This window comes from Sciurus carolinensis, chromosome 19 (assembly GCF_902686445.1).
Source record: "Sciurus carolinensis chromosome 19, mSciCar1.2, whole genome shotgun sequence".
Classification (NCBI taxonomy): Eukaryota; Metazoa; Chordata; class Mammalia; order Rodentia; family Sciuridae; genus Sciurus; species Sciurus carolinensis.
The window spans coordinates 23,229,936-23,247,300 of NC_062231.1; positions in this window are offsets into that span (position 1 = coordinate 23,229,936).

Consider the following 17,365-nt stretch of genomic DNA (forward strand, 5'->3'; position numbering starts at 1 on the left):
TAAAGTCTCCCCGTGCTGAAGAGTAAGAGCATGTGCTTGTTTTCCAAATTTATTTTAGTCATAGATGGACACACTTCTATTTTATGTATTTATTTTTACGTGTTGCTGAGGACAGAATCCAGTGCTAGGCAGGCACTACAATGCTAGTCCTGGAACATGTGTTTTTATGAACACTGTAACAATGTCCAGACCAAAACAAAAAGCAAAACACAAAACAAAACAAAACAAAACTCATGAACAACAGAATTAAACAAATTAGGTGGCTGAAAATGTAAGGATACAACTTGCAATGAAAACTTCATTAAGAACTCGTAAATGAATCATAACAGGCAGGTATCAAAAGAGATGCACACTGAAAGTGAAATTAGTGCTATAGAGATTTAAGGTCATTACAATTAAAGCAGCTTAAAAAGCAGAGATGACACAGCAATGGAGTAAAACTGAGAGGGTAAGAAAGATAAAGTCGGCCTCAAATAATGACCTTGATATCACAGAGTTAGAGAACCAAACAAATGTATCAGAAGGTAAGATCAAGAAAATGTCCTGTAAACTGAAGGAGTAGTCATGTTCCAGGATCACTTGAGGAAGAGAACTCTGAGCGTCACGTAGGTGCTGGTGAAGGACTGGTCATCAAGGTCAAGGAGAGACTTAGCCTTGACCAGGGTGAAAGTGAAAATCATCCAAAAGAGTCAAAGAGAGAAGATCAGATGCAGTTCAGATTTTAGCCATTAGCATCCCATCCCAGGGGGATCGAACCCAGGGCCTTGTGCTTGCAAGGCAAGCGCTCTACCGACTGAGCTATCTCCCCAGCCCTCGATTATCATTTTTAATGATAGGGCAACATGACTATTACCACCCACCAGGATGCATTTCAAAGATAACGGCATTCAAAAGATGCTCTTGAATGTTAAAAAAAAAAAAAGTAATTAAAAAAGATGACGTGAGCCGGGCACGGTGGAGCACGCCTGTAATCCCAGTGGCTCAGGAGGCTGAGGCAGGAGGATTCTGAGTTCAAAGTCAGCCTCAGCAATTTTGTGAGGGCCCTAAGTGACTCAGGGGGACCCTGTCTCTAAGTAAAATATATTAAAAAAAAAAAAAAGGACTGGGGATGTGGTTTCAGGGCCCCTGAGTTCAACCTCTGTACCAAGAAAAAGGATGAGCAACTATTTTTAAAAAGATGTTATCCATGAAATCCATTGTTACAAATGAACCAATATGCAAATCACAGGACTAAAGGAACACCCAAAGTGCCCACTGACTACCCCAACAGGACACCTACCCTTGAGAATCACAGTAGTTTTAATTGTAGAACAGAATGCGAATGCTATAAACCTGAGTACTATAAGCCTAACAAAATTCATAGAAAATGTGGGGTGATATAGGGAATAGAGTCAGAAATGTTTGTGTGCTAATCTTTTCTTTCACTGCAGAAATCTTGTAAATACAGACACACACAAACACACACACACACAGGTACTACTTAAGTATACTTAAATGTATAAACACTCTGCCCTCTTGTTATTCTACACTGAATCTTTTAACCTCAGAAGAATTGTTTTTAGGAACATCTTTGTCTCAAATAATATATGACCAACTGAAAATTTTCTTCTTTCTTTAGAATTTTTTTTTTTAGTTGTACATGGACACAATACTTTATTTATTTATTCATTCATTCATTCTTATGTGGTGCTGTGATTCGAACCCAGTGCCTCCCAGGTTCAAGGCAAGGGCTCCCCCACTGAGCCACAACCCCAGCCCTTCTTTTGTATTTTGCTTTACTCTTCCTTTGGTCGAACTAAACTACAATTTAATCTTAACGTTTGAGGTCCTTTGTATGGCATGATCTCATTTTCGTAGAACAAATTTTTCTCCTATGCATTTATCCACCTACGCACTAAAATATCTTCTTGGATTTACAGTCAGAGAATGATGGCTATAACTGTACCAAATGCTAATAATTATTTCTGGGGAGAGTTTTATCTGGAATAAAGTTTTTGTTTTCTTTGCATAATTTTTCATACATTGAATAATTAAAGTTAATGTGAATTATGCTGAAGGAACAAACTGATTTTTTTTTTCTTTAAAAAAGTGAAGAATGGCAATGGGAAGCAAATATGTTGAGATGGTAACTAAATTTTTGGTGCTAAAAATAAGAATGGCTTTTTTGTTTTTTTGTTCATTTGTTAGTTTTTTGGTACTAGGGATTGAACTCAGGGGTGCTTTACTACTGAACTCTACCTACATCCCCAATTCTTTTTATATTTTAAATTTTGAGACAGGGTCTCACTAAATTGCTTAGGGCCTCCCTAATTTGCTGAGGCTGGCCTCCAATTTGCAATCCTCCTGCCTCAGCCTCCTGAGTTGCAGGGATTATAGGCATGCACCACTATGCCAGACTCTGTGCATTTTTGTAGAGCTCTGCAAATTTGCAATTTCCAACTCAAAATTTCCTGACTTCCCTACGAAAAGAAAACTGGCCTGAAATAATGCTTATTAAGTATCAAATGTAGTGCTGGGCACAGAAGAGACACAGGGTAGATGTCATTCCTTGAACTTTTCCACTTTCTCTTAGAGAAAAGTCCCGTCCAAACTTCATGTGGTCCAAATTAGGGGTATAATTTGGCTTACCAATATATTTGAGAAGTGATACATAGTTTTCAAAGGACTATTTGGCACACCAAGGGCTCAATTAAATTTCGTGCAAACTTTTGTGAGAGTTTTGTCCCCGTTCCCACTCGTCAGAAGAGCAAAGGAACCAAAGAGTCAGGCGATTGTAAAGCACGTCTGTTCACATGCCAGACAGAGAAGGCAGGTTCTGGGAACCACCATCAGCCAAGAAATATCATGGAGATGTGTTTATCATCCACTTTTTAAGAGTGTGAATTATACCATTTGATAAATAAAACATCTACTTTTCAAGTGGTTCTTCTTTCATCTGCTGGTAAGTTGTTAGGTGTTTTCCACACTGTAATGACATGATTAAATAATGGCAGGTTTTTGTTGTTGCTTTGCTAGTCTATCGGAAAGGAAAGATAATGCCAGTTTTCTGTACCAAGCCTGTGATAATCTGATGTTGAAAACAAGAAATCAAAACGCTTTTCAAGGACTTTTGCTTTAAGAATGTATCAGAGGATAAGAGGGGTGGTGTTTTAAGCTCTTGTAATAACAAGTGATTAAATAATTGCATTGAGGACCCAGCCTACCGTAAAGTCACCTACGATGACAATGTGTTTTCTTTGGCAGTGAAGCAAGAATTTTGCAATGGATGAACACCGAAAAATCAATGCTTTAAGGGATGATTAAAAGAAAAATCATACAATGTTACTGCAAACGTGCATAGAATTCTGCCCTGGCTTTTTCTCCTTATTATCTTCCGTAGGATTAATTTTTTTTTTTTTAAGTCCTAAGGTGTGACTACAATAGTGGGTCACACCTGTCAGTGTCTAAAGTTCCAGGATGGTGTGACTCTTGAATATTTCTAAAGCACTCATTTTGGCATTTCTGAGCAGACCCTGAAACACTTCATGGGGAAGCAGCTCTGAACCCGCAGTGCTGGCGTGTCTGAGTTCCTTCACCCCAATCCCCTGGCGATGGCCGACTGGACCGGAGCTGTGTCTCTCTCCTAGGAATTTGGAGACAATATTAAGAGACACTGGTCTCTGAATAAAGTGAGACTGGTACTACAAGTTGGAACAGCTGTCTGTCTAAAACTCCCAAGGTGGCAGAGGATGCTTGTCTAAACTAAGACAAAGGAAGAAGTACGTGGGGGATAGAGAGATAGACAGCAACATGAAGGAGAAAAGCAATAAATGAGAGAGGAAAGTTTATGTCCTGAGCTCTTCTATTTTTTTTTTTTTCTTTTGTCAGGGGGATACCGGGGATTGAACTCAGGGGCACTAGACCCCTGAGTCCCATCCCCAGCTCTATTTTGTATTTTATTTAGAGACAGGCTCTGGCTGAGTTGCTTAGGGTCTCACTTTTGCTGAGGCTGGCTTTGAACTCATGATCCTCCTGCCTCAGCCTCCCCAGCAGCTGGGATGACTGTTGTGAGCCACCGTGCCTGGCTCTGAGTTTTTCCGTTCCTGGTTTTCAGTTTCTAGCATGACCTGCCTCTGGAATACCTGAGGCATTTCCTCTAGAGGGTCTGTTTCTCTGCAAATCAAACAACTTTGAGGGAAAAAAAAAATAACAGCTCTAAATAAACCATAGCGAGAAAATCAGGGCTCATTGCTCTTCTTTTCTCCAGTGATACAAAACTACAGAGAGCCTGGCTACCATGTTCTTTTGCAGGAAGTCGCTGGGGCTGAGCTCACGTACTTTAGAAGGCCCTGTCTAAAGGCGGACAGAACAAGGACCTCTCCCTGGTTCTACCTGCATCCCGTGGGCCAGGCCTGGGCGAACTTCAGCTTTCACGGAGCGATGAGATGAGAGTCCCTGAGGTCAGTTCCTAGGGTCTCTCTGAGTTGCACTCAGGAGTCTGCTGATATTCCCCAGCCCCGGCTCCTGGCACCCCAGGAATATCTTCTACGGTGGAAGTCTAATGTCACAAATGTGGCAATGCCCTGGCGGGTCGACCGGCCATGTGCTGGAGCTGAGGGCTGGGACGTGGCTGCTGGTGCCAGAGGGGACCTTGCAACCCATGGGGCACCTGGGTGCCATATTTGCACCAGCTGGTGAGATGAGGACAACTCTGAGTCAGCCTCACACATTCAACCAGCTTTGTCAAGTCCCAATGGGGCGCAACTTAAGAACAGGCCGTCCCCACTGAGAAGTCCAAATTTGAGAGTCTTTATCAAGCTGGCCGGCTGACTGTCTCACACGATGCCCCCCAAAATGGCTATTGGGAGAACAGCCCCGACCATAGGGTTGTAGGGGTTCTTATACCAAAAATCACATCAATCTTAAGTGTCTGTTGCTATGATTAGAAATTACAAACTAACATCATGAGATCATCAACAGAGGGGGAAGTGGGTCAGAATGACCCTTACCTAGGTACAAACTAAAGAATGGTTACTAACATCCACACAATCACCGTTCACATGGTACATTGTTTAGGAGCAATAGGAATCAAAAGAGAGCAATTCTATGTTTTGCAATGGCAATACACAGGAATTGCCATTGTATATTATTAAACATGTCACACCAAGTAACTGATGATGGGCACAGAGGCAGGGTGTTCCCATGGGAGAAGCTTATTTCCTACACAACATGGAGTCTCAGAGCAACATGGAGTCTGTTCAGTCATTCCCCTTAGAGTCTGGCCTAGAACATTCTCATGGAGCCAGATCTGTCAGCCCACCACACCTGGAAGAGTGACGTTAAAGATCAAGTTTTAAAATGCCCACGAGGAGTGTCTGCTTTCCATCATTGCTCAGCCCAGCTCCTGAGATGAAGGCGAGTGGTTTATTTTGCCTCCTGTTCCCAGAGGTTTCTGTCCATGGCTGCTGGGCCCTGTGGTTTGGGGCTGATGGCCACACAATGCATCGTGGTAGGAGAAGAAGGCAGAGGAGGTCTGATTACTGTATGATGGTCAGGAAGCAAAGAGATAGGGGGGGAGGGTCGGGGTCCCCCCTCTGCTTCAAGGACACGCCTGCTGACCTAACTCCTTCCCCAGTCCACACGTTTCCACAGGGAACCTCAGTCAGCACCCAGCCTTTAACACCAGGGCCTTCGGGGGACCTTTCAGAAACAAGCTACGGCTCCATGCCCTGAAAATATGGAAAAGTTTTACATGTTGGTCCTTTTAATGGAATTTTTCTTCTGCTGTTTTGCTAAGAGGCCCTATGTTTTTACTTTTTACCCGGCTCTGCAAATTATGAAGCTGATCGTAACCAAAGGAAAAGGTTCGCTGAAGATCACACATCTAGGAACATTCCAGAGCTGGTGATTCAGCCCAGGACGGAGTGCGAGTCCAAGGGTGTGCAGGCTAAAGACGCGGAGCCAGTCCCACGAACTTACCCGACCACAAGCTCTCCCCTTCCTGGCTTTAGTTCCTTCTCTTATTTATTCTGAGTTTCCAAACTCAGCCTTCCTAGCCTGCAGGCGCTAACCTAGACTAAGCTCAGTTCCTTCTTAGAATTCAGCTTCTGTAAAGAACTTTTCCTTTCTGCCCTCCTGGTCTCCCCGACCCCCAATTTCCCAGGTTTTTTCCAAAGTCACAGAATGTAAAGCACCAAAAAGTTCTAGAAAGTTCTAACAAATGTACAGGGAAAGGAAAAGTGATTCCAGGGAGTTTAAGTGCCTTCCTGAATAACCAGAGGCAAACCTGAGCCTTAGATCCTAAGGCTGAGCTCTAAACTAGAATTCCTACTTTCTGCTGATGATTAGCTTGCAAAAAGGTTTACGTAGGGAAGACTCCTCAGGCTTATTTGTAGGAAGATATAAGAGAAAAGAAAAAAGAAACTTCTTTCTCTCTGCTGAAGAAGAAGAAAAAGCCGTATTTTAAAAAAATATTTTATTTATTTATTAATTTTTGCTAGGCACAGTGGCACATGCCTGTAATCCCAGTGATTTGGGAGGCTGAGGCAGGAGGATTGCAAGTTCAAGGCCAACCTCAGCAACTTAGTGAGGTTCCAAGAAATTTGGTAAGACCCTGACTCTGAATAAAGAAGAAAATGGGTTGTAGGTGTGGCTTAGTGTTAAAGTACTCCTGATTTCAATCCTCAGCACAAAAAAAAAAAAAAAAAGAAAAAAATTGGAGTTTTTAAAAATAGTCATGGGGTTATTGAAATCGTCCAAGTAAACATATGCCTTAAATGAAGGCTAGGGTCCCAAGAGGTAAAAACAAAAATACAAAGTCATTTTTGCCAACTAATCTGGGAGGAGGATTAAAGGGAAAGAAACATTAAGGACTTCTCCAAAAAATGATGTTTTTCCAAAAGAGAGGGAAAAGAAAAGTAGATCAATAGCTAGGAAGAAAAAAAAGGTACTAATTTGGGCAAGAGGATCTTGATTTGGGTGGACTCTCTGCAGCTCACAGCTTTAGTTATTCAACAAACTAACTGAGGGCTCAGGTGAAAGGAAGATTCTGGAATCATTGCCCTTTGAAGGTGAATGGAAAGAAAATTTTCTTCTAATGTGGTTTGGTGATAATAAGTTCTCAGATATATTTGAAATTAACTCACATGGGTCCATTCAAAACAGCTGGTGCTTCGAGCATCAATTAGATTTAAACCATGGTTTAAAATCAACTTCCCACCAGGCAAGAGTAGATAATCAGCAGTCCCTTATTCAGATCAACCCTGAAAATCAGAGGCGCTTCAGAGCTACCCGAGAGTTGCCATGCTTGGTCTGTCCACGGCAGACGTGTGAGGAGACACTTCTTCACGGAAAAGCTTCTTTGAATGCCGTGCAACCCTTCTGATTATTTTTATGCTGGTTACCCTATCGGAGTGTGTGAATGAGACACACAGGATGTGAAGCCGGAGACCTCCAGAATTCCAGTCCAGGAAGACATCTAGGGGAACCCCGGAATTTGAGAGTTCAGCTAGAACCTTCCTGAAAAACTATATGGCATACTAGAAGGTACACAGGAATGATCCAATAAATCATAATCCTGAGTGTTCATGATCATACATTCGGAATTCTGTTGATCTCTTCAGGTTTAAGCCAGTTTATTTAAGTATTACCTGCACACCAGAATAAAACCTAGCACAGGTAAATTAAACCAACTTTTATTAGCTCTGACAATGTGCTAAACCTTCCCAGTGCAATGACAATGTAAAAATGAATAGACAAATTAGTGCAGCCACTCTGGAAAGCAGTGTGGAGATTCCTCAGAAAGCTTGGAATGGAAACACCATTTGACCCAGCTATCCCACTCCTTGGCCTATACCCAAAGGACTTAAAATCAGCATACTACAGAGATACAGCCACATCAATGTTCATTGCTGCTCAATTCACCATAGCCAGATTGTGGAACCAACCTAGATGCCCATCAGTTGATGAATGGATAAAGAAACTGTGGCGTACATATATATATATATATATATATATATATATATATATATATATATATATATATATATATATACAGTGGAATATTACTCCGCAATGAAGAATGATAAAATTATGGCATTTGTAGGCAAATGGATGAAACTGGAGAATATCATGCTAAGTGAGATAAGCCAATCTCAAAAAACTAAAGGACGAATGATCTCTCTGATAAGCGGATGAGGACATACAATGGGGGGTGGGAGGGGTTAGCATTAGGTTTAGGGTTAGGTTTAGGGTTAGGGATAAGGAGAGCGGTAAGAATGAAGGAAAGAAGGACTGGATAGAGGGAAAAGAGGGGTGGGAGGGGTGGGGTGGAAGAAAAAAAAATAAACATCATTGCTCTATGTAAACGTATGATTACACAAATGGTATGCCTTGACTCTCTGTACAAATAGAGAAACAACATGTATCCCATTTGTATACAATAAAAAAAAAAAAATGAATAGATTACACTCCAGAAATTGACAGGAAAATAAGAGCCATTTCAGCACATACTAAATACCAGGGATAGCACTAAACTTGTACATAAATTATCTCATTTGGCCCTAGAAAATCTCTACGAGTTAGGTTCCAAGATTCCTATTTTACAAATGAAGAAACTAAGGTTTGAAGGAATTAAGAAGTTAGGTAAGGGGCTGGGGTTGTGGCTCAGTGGTAGAGCACTTGCCTAGCATGTGTGAGGCACGGGGTTCGATTCTCAGCAGCGCATATAAATAAATAAATTAAATTAAGGTCCATTGACAATTTAAAAAATATTTCAAAAAAAGAACTTGGGTCACTTGCTTAATATCGAACTGCTGGTCAGTGGATGGTTGTCAGACTTTTTTCTTTGTTTGAGACTGGGTTTTTCTCTATTGCCCAGGCTGGCCTTGAACTCCCAATTCTCCTGCCCCAGCAGCTTGGGAAGCTGGGATTTCTGTGCATCCCTACACCCGGCTCGAGTGTGATTTTGAATCTAAGCAATCTGACTCCACAACCTACACTCTAAATCACTATGATATACACCCCAGAAAGGGAAGTCGTCCGGAAAACAATTAACTAACTACAATATTACAGGATAAGTATTATACCAAAAGCATAAATATAATTTTATGGGAGCTCAGAGGAGGAAGCAATTAATTCAACCTAGAGGTTATGGAAGAATGCCAAGAAGCAATATTTAAGCTACACGGAAAAGACTGAAAACGAGAAGGCCATCGAAGGGAAGTTACAGCAAGGAGATCCTAAGAGGAAGAAGAGCTTGAATAAAGATCCGGAAACACCTGCCATTCAAAAAGAGGAAAGGAGACTGGACGGAAACAGCAATGGAATTCAAGGATGGAATGTTGGCTGGAGAACCGTTTGGAAGGACCAATGCTCAATGAGGTGACACAGGTTTGAACCCAATCTGTAAACAGAGAACAGGGGAGTAGTTCTGTTTTAAGCGGGTTTATGACCTGGGTAAATCTAGGACTTCCTGGAGAAAGGATGGAGAAGAGAAACCACACTTCAGAGGGATTATTTATCAAACATCAGAAAACCCTGAGATAATTGGGCATTGTTAGTAAGGAGGAAAAAATTGAGAAGGATGTGAGGGATGCTTTGGAGCATTTCAAAGTGATATCTACACCCCATTATAACTGATTGGATGTGAAGGATGGAGGAAAGAGCTGGCCATTACGGATGAACGGAAGAACGCATTTCTGCGGAAGTCTTTAAGGAGTAAAAGAAGAAGAAAGATGAGGCACAGTGAGGAAGAAATAAGACACAGTAGATAAACATGTTTAACTCGTTTTTCATGCATTTATTGAATAAACATTTATTTGTGGGCTGACTGTGTACGAGAATGAGCTCAGGGTCTGCAAACACAGTGAGCAACACAACTGTTAGAAATGGGGATCTTGAATTCTAATTGGAAGAGGAGTAAGATAAATCCACAAACCCACACAGCGTGCATGAGATTGTTGTCAGTACTACAGAGGAAAATAAAATGAAAGGGAGGTAGAGAGCCTGGGCTGAGGTGGGGGCTGTTTTATAAAAGGTGGGGAAGGCAGTCTCTCTGATTTGGTGGTGTCTGAACAGAGATCTAAAGAAAGTCGGTAATAGGACGTGCATCAAGAAAGGATTCTGGACAGGGGAGCAGGTGCCAAGCTCGTGAGGCTGATACCTTCAGCCTTAAGTGGGGACAATGGTTGCTTAGATCAGCGTGTTTGTGGTGGAGATAAATAATAATTGGATTTTATATTTTTTTGTAGATTAAGGCAATGGGGTTTATGATATATGAGGCAAAAATGGAAGTCATGGATAAGTACTGTGAAGGGTCATGGGTAAGACAATGAAGAAAGTTTATAGATGAAATGATTGGGTTTATGAAAACCTTCACCTAATCAGTCATTAATTAACTGGGTAGTAACTGTAGGCAGGTAAAGCGTGGTTGATGGAGAGGCAAGTCTTTGGGGGTTTATATTTTGTCATTGGCGAGTCAAACTCTCTCTGCTTCCTGACTGACATGTCCTGAACTGATTTCCTTCCCTGCCCCATGCCCTGCCGCCATGATGTTCTGCCTCCCATTGGGCCCAGAGGTGGGGCTTCAACCATCTGAGCACTGAGACTCTGAAATGGTGAGACAAATACTTTTCCTCCTCAAATTGTTCTTGCCAGGCCTTTTGGTCATAGCAACAAAAATGCTAACTGAAACAGAGGAATAAATATGTTTTCCCTTATCTGGGGAGAGGAGAGACTATAATAAGCTAGTTGACTGTGCCGGTGGGAACCAAGTATTTGATTGTGTAATGGTAAGTTGGGCATTTCCATTAGAATTCCAGCAAAGATAGCTAAGTAGCCATTCAACAGGAGTCCGCAGTTCTAGAAAGAATTATGGGCTGAAGATATAAGGATTTGCGGGTCATATAATCAAAGAAAAAATAATGATCCAGAAGCTGATCATTAAGACACAGCAAAAATGGAACACCAGACTGGTGAGGAAAAAGAAAAGTGACTGAGGAAGAGTGACCCACATTGGAGATGTCCTGAGAGGGTGATGAACCAGAATCGAAGTTCAGGAGTGTTTCCAACAGGAAGGAGTGGTCAGCTCCACCAAACAGACATGGCAGGCCAAGTAAGATGGGGGAAAAATATACTATTGGATTTAGAATGTAGAAAATATCACTGAGGACCTAGTTGTGCAGTGGCGTATGGATCCAGAATGGGGTATGATTGAGGAAGAATGAGAAGACAGCCTTTGGAAATAGTGAGTATGGGGGAAAAAAGTTCCAGGAGGTTTTTCTATAAATTGGTCCAGAGAATTAGGGTGGTCCTGGAGTAATACATGGGGCAAGGGTGCATTCTGGTTGAGTTGAGGCATTCCTGCCGATCTGCACGCTCTTTGGCATGATTCAGTGGAGAACATCATGGTGCAGAAGAGAAAGAAGGTGATACATGGAGCCATGTCCTGGAGGGTATGGGGAGGCATCTGGCTCACAGTTTGGGGGTTGGTCTTAGGAGGAAGTTTTCATCTGCAGTCACTGGAGGGAAGTCAGAAGAAATGGAGTCAGATGGAGAATATGCTGATACCCATATGCCCTCTGTTTTGCTTTTTTTTTTTTTCTTACATCCTCAGGAAGTTAGCAGGAACCCCATCAACTAACCTAGAGGATTGGAGAGAAAGCACAGGAAATTTCAGAAACTTGATACTATCGGAGATGATGATTAGGAAAATGAACAAGGGCTTAGACGAGGGAGATCCACGGCAGCAAATACCAGGCAAAGCTGAGAAAGATTTCAGTGCAGACACAAAAAAATGACACAAGGTCCTGCTTGTGTGTGTGTGTGTGTGTGTGTGTTTTAAATTAACTCAGCTTTTCAATGTCTCCTATTTTACAACAACTTGAGGAAGAGAATCTATGAAGAATACAAATGACTCTCCGCCATTGAAATGCAAATGAACTGTGTCCCGGGAAAGGCAAGTGTTTTTTGTGTTTTTTTTTTTCCCCCTCCATTTTCCCTACTGAATAAACTTAGCTTTTTGTTTATTTTTGTAACGGCTTTCTTAAAATATAATTCATGTGGCATGCGATTCTCTCATAATAAACCTGCTTGGGACCTATTTATAAATTCGTTTTTGCATTCCTTTTTGCGGGTTCCTGTGGTTCTTTGAATTCTCCTTTGTATGAGTTACAGCATTTTACTGGTTCCTCCATTCATTCATGAGCTTAGTGTTTTAGGCAGCTTTGTTGTTGCTGTGAGTGAAAGACCTGATAAGAGCAATTGTGAAGGAGGAAAAGTTTATGTGGGGGCTCCTGTTTTCAGAGGTCTTAGTCCATAGAAGGTCGACTCCATTCCTTGGGGCTCAAGGAGAGGCAGAACATCATGGCGGAAGAGTGTGGTGGAGGGAAGCAGCTCACAAGATGATCAGGAAGCAGAGAGAGACTCCACTTCCCAGATACAAAATGCATACCCCACAGGCACATCCCAATCCCACCTCCTCCAGCCACACCCCACCAGCCTTCAGTCACCACTCAGTTAACCCCATCAGGGATCCATGCACCGATTGAATTAAGACTCTCATTATCCGATCATTTCTCCTTTGCACTTTCTTGCATTCTCATATGAGCTTTTCAGGGACACCTCACATCCAAACCATAACAGTGGGACAAAACCTTTCACACGCGTCTCTTTGTGTTTGTTTGAGATTTACGATTTTTCTGTTTTTTTAAAAAAGTGTCATTAAAACATGCTACATTTTAATTGTCTAAGGAGCTTCTAAGACAGCAGCAGGTAAGGGCAAGCAGCCCTCCGTTTGGGGCGACAGGTTATTACTTTATAAAGTAATAAGGACATGCACTTGAGCGGGAAACACACACACACACATACACACACACACACAGCAAAGCATAGAAACCGGGGGTCATACATGTGCATTGCACTGATGAGGGAGAAGAAGGGGACAGAAATTCGGAAGCAGATTTCTATAAGAAGTTCAGGATATTTTGCTAGGAAACCACAGTGTTTATTTTTCTATTGCTGCTTTAACAACTTTATGGTGTAAAACACACAGAGTGGGCGGTGTTAGGGTTATGGAGGTCAGAATTCCAAGATTGGTGTCCCTGGGCTCAGCGCCCCAGCGTCTGGACTCTGCCTCCCTTCCTGGGCTCTGGACACCTCTTCCCCCAAAGTGAACCCGGCGGGTTGAGTTGTCACATCAACCCTTCTCCATCCAGAGTCATGAGTCCCTGTCTCTGTTCCTATCTTCTCCTTCTATCTTTAAGGACACTTGGGATTACCTGGGGCAAGCCAGCGAATCCAAGGCAATCTCCCTATTTTAAAATCAAGAGGATTAACAACCATAATTTCATCTGCAGACTTAACTCTTCTTTACCTTTTTTTTTTTTGGAGGGGGTGGGGTAGCTGGGAATGAACCCAGGGACACTCAACCACTGAGCCACATCCTCAGCCCTTTTTTGTATTTTATTTAGAAACAGGGTCTCACTGAGTTGCTTAGCATCTTGCCTTTGCTGAGGCTGGCTTCGAACTCATGATCCTCCTGCCTCAGCCTCCCGAACCATTGGGATTACAGGCATGCGCCACCGTGTCTGCCGGCTCTTTACCTTTTAATATATTAATGATTCAGAGATCGGGATGTGGATATTTGTGAGGCTGTGATTTTATCTACTGTATCCATCATATGGGGGCCCTCCCCCCAAAGCGAGTTAATAGTACGGAGAATGAAGTTAATGATTATATTTGTTGTATGTGTTCATAACTATGCTTATTAGAGAACAATAATATATACATAAAAAAAAGAACCATCACAAAAAGCAATCGTGATATTCTTATTTCTTTCTTTGGGGAAATTTCATGATCAAAGTCAAGATCGACAGAGGTCTAAAAAGCCAAGTTGAAAGTAAACTGAGGACTGAAAGAAAAACTGCAGCCAGGTGTATGAACCACTGTGTAACAAAGTCAGACAACAAAGACAGGGCTGACCAGAGAGAACAGCGGGACCTGGAGAAGCTGTTTGTATGTGTTTCAGTTTTGATTATTTTTATTTTTAGAATGAAAGAGACCAGTTCTATGTGGGACTGACTCCGAGAGGCCAAAAGAGCAGGGAAACTCAGATTCTATCTTCTGAACTTCTGGGTCTTTGACCCTATTACTTCCCCAATTTTAGAGCATTTCAACATTAACCTTTGAGAAAATAACAGCATGCTGTCAAGTATACAAAGCACCTAAAAGCACTTTCCTAAAACGTCCCCTGAGGAAAGATGTTAGAAAACCCCATAAAACCTATTATCATCATTGAAATATTACAACGGACCCTTGGTTATTCCCTGAGATAAGACTGTGTCTCCCCGAAATGGCACTGACTCCATGGACATGCTCATAGCAAACTGAAAGGAGAATATTTGAGAGGAAAAAATAAAATAAAATCAAGAAATAACTAAATCCTCCAAATAATCTCTGGCTTGAGCAAAGGCACCCCACCCCACCCCCACACCAAATATGCAAATGCACTTTGATGACAATGGACATGTAATTTCGGTCACAGAGTGTCACAGTGAACTCGCTGGTCCATCAACCCTGCTTCTTCTTGCAAGCCGCCAACATGCATATCTTAATGAGATCAGTGGGGGTGGGGTTAAATGTCACCCAAGTGGCCTCCCTGGAACAGCTGAGACTGTCCCTCGCTCAGGCCCACAGGTCATGGACGCCCTCGGCTTTCTCAAGCCCAATTCTCTCCCTTTCCAGTCACGTTTGCCTCCTATCTTGTGTGCCACACAAAAATGCCACCAAATTTGTCAGGAAAGATCTCGCCCTTTGTGAAGCCAGCCTGATTAAGTTTTATCAGCTCATCTCTCCCCGGAAGTTTGGGAACCTCATCGCTTATTACTGTCGCAGGCCTCTTGCCGCCGGCCACAGGCAGATCTGCTCATTTATAATTTCCCGGTTCCCTGTGAGCTCTCGTCTCACCGGCGAGCTCCTGGAACTGTCAAACGGTCTTACTGCCTCTTGTCTCCCTTGGCATCTCAAATATTTATTTAGTAACACATTTTATTTTATTTTTTTCTCTAGCCCATCACAAGGCTAGTTTCTTAGAAATTAAAATTATCAGCTGATCAACACTGGTCCCCTCTTTCCTACGATTGGCAGTGATCTTTCTAATCAAGAAACATTACTGATACCGATAGAGCGGGTGAGAACCTACGGCTCTCCATTTCTCTCCTTGTATTTTAGTCTAAACTCCATAAACACCATGATTACACGAGGCAGAATTCGAGAATGAAATAGGAAAATGAAATAGCCTCCCTGATTCATTATGCTATATTGTTTTCCTCCCAACATAAAGATTAAATGGCAGGGATAGTTTATGGAGATGACAAACACGAGGCACTTGATTTTTTTTTTTTTTTTTGGACTCATAATAAACATTTTTTCTTTTTTTTTAAGAGCAGAAAACTAGTTTTGACTCCCTGTCTGGGGAAAGGCCTTAGCATTTTCTGTTTATTCCTTTGGGATTTGGTTCTATGTTCTTGTTCTGGTGTTTCTCATGCCAGGGTTTAAACGTAGGTGGTTTTCCCGCCATCGACACTGACTTTGCAAACATCATGTTCTCCAAGGAATGAAGAGAGCGCTTCCTTCCTCCCCAGGATTCCGCTTCCATATTCTTCACTTCAGCGGAGAAACTAGTAAGAGAAATATGTGATCCTCCTCACTGGGATGAGCTGCCATGGACAGGGGGGGAAACGTATTTACTGAACAAGCATTTTTCAAGTTCAAGGTCATTTTTTTATACCATGATGAAAGTAACTGATTTCCATGATACGATATTTCAAGACTGAGAAGAAGAAAAAGAAAAAAAAAATCCATGTTTGCCATTGTAAAATAGCTCCTGTTAGGCTATTGCTACCTTTTAATTCCTGGATTTATCATTATTATTAATTATTATTATTATTATTAGTGCTGAAGATTCTTCCAGGGCTTCATGCACACAAAGGACTTTCTTCACCTGTTAGATTCCCAACCCTCTGTCCTTGTTTGTTATTCAGTTAACCAGGTAATATAATTACCTCCCTTCTTATTAATTGACTGTGGTGAAATTTTATTTCAGCTGAACATATATTTCAAAAGGTTCAGCATAATCCACCAGGTGTCTATGATACTAAATCACAAAGTGTATGCTGCCCAGGAATTTTTCAAGTATAAACAATGTAGTAATAAATGCTTTTCATTCGTTTAGAATCATTTCTTTAGCCGAATGTTCTAGAAGTGGAATTAGAAGATACAAGGGAGGCCCAGCTTGGGATGTTTGGGTAACGATGATTAACCTTCCTCTCACGGAATCTTGTAAGGTCAGAGTGTTTTTAACTACAAGCGAGGGACAGTGATCATGACGCGTTGGACAACTGGTAACATAGTAACTGGCCTTTACCATCTGATTCAAACCTTCCCACAACTCTACTAGGAAAAGACTAATTGCCCCATTTTATAGAGAGTAAAAGGTAAAATTAGCCTCTTTACTATTTGAAGCCATGATTTTCAAAATGAAAGGATAGAAAAAAAGTGGAATGAAGAAATTCTTCTGGAAGGAGTAAGTATGAGGACATAAAAACGCTCAGAGTTGAGAGCATCCTGCGCTATTAGCAGGAATTCCACAATCCTGGCTGAGGGAAGGAATGGGGCCAGAGAGACCACCAGGGTGACATCAGGAAGTTACTTGTAGTCATCTTAAAGAAGAAGCGACCAGGCAGGAGGGTTTGGGGAGCCATAAACATGACTTGAACTTGTGGTCACACTTGGAATTTGAAAACGCTCCCTAAATTCTGGATACGAAAGTGTCTACAGAGTTTCCAGTTTTGCATTGAAGGAGCCTGAGAGTCCAGATTTTTAAAAAATTATTATTATTTTTGATTCATTGGACACAAATAAGGTGCAACTTTCATTTCTCTATACAAGAAATAGAGTCACACTCTTTGTGTAATCATATATGAACATGGGGTAATGATGTTTGTCTCATTCCGTTATCTCCCCCACCACCCCATTCCCACCCCTTATTTCCCCCTACACAATCCAAAGTTCCTCCATTCTTCCCTTACTGCACCCCACCCCCGTTATGCATCATCATCATCATCCACTTATCAGAGAAAACATTCATTCTTTGGTCTTTGGGGATTGGCTTATCTCACTTAGAAAAGTATTCTCCAACTCCATTTATTTACCTGCAAATGCCATAATTTTATCCTTCTTTATGGCTCAGTAATATTCCATTGTATATATACACCATGGTTTCTTTATTCATTTATCTATTGAGGGACATCTAGGTTGGTTCCACAATCTAGTTATTGTGAATTGAGCTGCTATAAACGTTGATGTGGCTGCATCACTGTAGTATTGT